At 49.3% G+C, this 3350-nt stretch overlaps 1 pseudogene across 1 annotated transcript; it reads left to right on the plus strand.

Moving 5' to 3' along the window:
• Positions 1 to 1437: 1437 nt before the first annotated feature.
• LOC306652726 (ras-related protein Rap-2a-like) lies at positions 1438 to 2563 on the plus strand (annotated as a pseudogene). The gene has a single exon. The product of its transcript is annotated as a ras-related protein Rap-2a-like (transcript).
• Positions 2564 to 3350: the final 787 nt, after the last annotated feature.

Raw genomic sequence — 3350 nt, forward strand, 5'->3', positions numbered from 1 at the left:
CCTGGGAGCAATTGCTTGAGAGTTTCCTTAACATGACTCCCAAAGCACAAGAAATCAAAGCAATAATCAATAAATTGGATGGATTCAAACTAAAAAGCTTGTTCTCAGCAAAGGATACAATCAATAATGTGAAAAAAGAGCCTACAGAGCACTAATCTCCAATATGCCATTCAACAGATGACTGGTTAAAGGAAACATGGAATATTATTCAGCCATAAAGAATAATATTATGACATTTGCAGATAAATGGATGGAAATGGAGAAAATCATTCTAAGTGAAACAAGCCTATCCCAGTAAACCAAAGGCTGAATGTTTTCTCTGAAAGTGGAAGATGATACATAATAGTGGTGGGAGGTGAGAAAAGAATGGAGGAACATTAGATTACATAAAGGGAAATGAGAGAGTTGAGGGAGCAGTGGTATGAAAGGTGGTGGAATGAGTCAGACTTCATTACACTATGTACATGTATGATTATATGAATGGTATGAATATGCATCATGTATAATCATAGAAATGAAAATTTGTGCACCGTTTCTGTACAATGATTAAAATGCAGTCTATAAAGATAAAAATAAATTAAAAAAATAATGAAGACTTAGTTGCTCTATCTTGCCAAACTCTCTGGATTAGGAGAGCATTATTTATTATTCACTTACATGCTAGAATATTGCAGTAGTATCACTTTGTATCATATGGATATTGGTAATTTTTTTTATTTCATGCCAAAACATTGTTGCTCATCAACCCACATTATTATTGTTTGAATATGTGAGTATAGGCAGGACAGATACTAGGAACAGGAATGAAGAAGGGTTAGACAGTGCAAACTCCACCTACTGAAATCTAGAGTTGTTTCATCCACCCTGCATCCGGTGTCCCCAGTGTGGTTCATTTCAAAACGGTTCCAGTTCTTTGGTTCCCATACCATTTAGCACTTAGTATTTTGCCTACTGATCTGGCAAACTTCAGTAGACTGTGGGGCCTCAAGACTGGAACTGTATCATATTACCCAAAGTGTCTCCCAGCATCTAGCTTGTTGACTGCAGTACAGATGCTGTCAGTAATTATCAATGACTATCTAAATGAAAAGACACCAAAGAATTCATAAAGAGATGTTAACAAAAGGTAAGGATTTAAAAGATCAGTTCTGGGGGCCGGGCTGCGCCGGGCGAGTAGGAAGCCCTCGCCCCACGGAGGCTGCAGGAGAGAGCGCGATGGGCCTCGGTGGTGGGCGCCCTTTCCGCGGGGAGTCATGCCTCGCGTGGCCCGGCGGACGCCCAATTAGCAGCCGCTGCCGCCTCCCCGCCCTCCCGGGCTGCGGTGGTGAGGAACTCCAGCCTTCGCCTCGCTTGGCTGCCGGCATTGTCCTCCCGTCCGCCGCCAGGGCTGCCGCCGCTGCAGCGGACTGCTGCAGGGCCGGACCCGCGCCCCAGGGACGCGCCGCTGCCTCAGGCCGGCCGGGAGCCGTCCCCGCTGGCCGATCTCTGCACCCTGCGCCCCGCGCCCCGGGCCGCGCTCTCCTGGGTTTTTCCTGCGGAGCTGAGGAAGGGGAGAAGTCCAGCCGCCAAGCCCAGCCTTCGGAGGCGCGCAGCCCCGACGGAGCAGCGGCAGGCGTGGTGAGAGCGCCGACGGAGCCATGAGAGAGTACAAAGTGGTGGTGCTGGGCTCGGGCGGCATGGGCAAGTCCGCGCTCACCGTGCAGTTCGTGACCGGCTCCTTCATCGAGAAGTACAACCCCACCATCGAGGACTTCTACCGCAAGGAGATCGAGGTGGACTCGTCGCCGTCGGTGCTGGAGATCCTGGACACGGCGGGCACCGAGCAGTTCGCGTCCATGCGGGACCTGTACATCAAGAACGGCCAGGGCTTCATCCTCGTCTACAGCCTGGTGAACCAGCAGAGCTTCCAGGACATCAAGCCCATGCGGGACCAGATCATCCGCGTGAAGCGGTACGAGCGCGTGCCCATGATCCTGGTGGGCAACAAGGTGGACCTGGAGGGCGAACGCGGAGGTCTCTTACGGCGAGGGCAAGGCCCTGGCCGAGGAGTGGAGCTGCCCCTTCATGGAGACATCGGCCAAAAACAAATCCTCGGTGGATGAGCTCTTCGACTAGATCGTGCGGCAGATGAACTACTCCGCTCAGCCCAAGGGCGATGAGGGCTGCTGCTCCGCCTGCGTGATCCTCTGAGGCGCCCGCGCAGCCGGGCGCCGGCCTCGCTCTGCGCACAAAAGCCAAACGCATCCGACTCTCTAAATGTGATTTCTGTTCTTGCTTTGAGATTGGAGACGACTTTGCATTGGCCAGGGCGTCCCGCGAGCCCGTCTGGCTTCCGGGCCAGCATCCCCTGCCTTCGCCCCGTGTCCGAGGGGCGCCCCGTCCTGACCATCCGAGACCCTGGTGGAAATGTGGCTCTTTGCAGCATGTACGTTCCTCATTGATTTTGATTGACGCATATTTCCCCATTTTAAGTAGCCTTTAGTGTGCTGTATTGGCAGCTTGACACCCGGCAAGCAAAAGTTTCAGCCAGGAAATAAATGGGGGTGGGGCGGGGGAGGAAGAGGAGGGGAGACGGTGGAAGGGGGGATCTTCTCTCTCTCTTTCTCCCCCTCCCTCGCTCCCTCTCTCTCTTTTGTTAACAACTGTTTTCTAGTTTTAAATACATGGAAGGAAGTCCGGGCAACCCATATGAAGGAGCAGGAGGAGAGGAAGAAACTCGTGTTTTTTCCTTGTTTTCCAGGAGTAGCTGGAAATTAAGATCGGGTTCCTTTCCTGCCAGCTTGGAAGGGCTACCCCTCGTGACTGATTGTGATTCTGAGGATGTCTATGCAAAGTTGGATTCTTGTTACATTGTATCCAATCTGAAGTATTGCACATCTGAACTGGGACTGTTAACACTGATGCCAATACAGTGTGGGGTGCCAGAAAGTGTCTGCTGATATTTGTGGGGAAAAAAAAAAAAAAAAAAAACCCTATTTTGTTTACCTACTGTATCAAAGGGGAGCCTTAGGAGAATGGTAGTATTTTTTTTTTATCAGCTGTGAAAAAAAAAAAAAATGTTACAGATCCTGAAAAAAAAATCAGTTCTGTTTACCTTTTGAGTTGGTCAGTTTTCTTGTCAAAATTATACATCCCAAGTACCATCTGTTTGCCAGAAGAATGATGTAAACAATGAGATTTAGGGTTTTATTGGAAAATGGTCAGCTAAAGAGATTCTAATTGCTATTTCACTTCTCTGGCTTACTACTGGATTTGGGGTAGTCTATCATGATGTGACTATGTCCCAGGAGAAATCGGGTTTCTTTCTTTCCCCTGGCTCTTATTCCTATCACATAAAATCAAGCTTTAGT

Source organism: Sciurus vulgaris, assembly GCF_902686455.1.
Source record: "Sciurus vulgaris genome assembly, contig: HiC_scaffold_542_arrow_ctg1, whole genome shotgun sequence".
NCBI classification, from domain to species: Eukaryota; Metazoa; Chordata; class Mammalia; order Rodentia; family Sciuridae; genus Sciurus; species Sciurus vulgaris.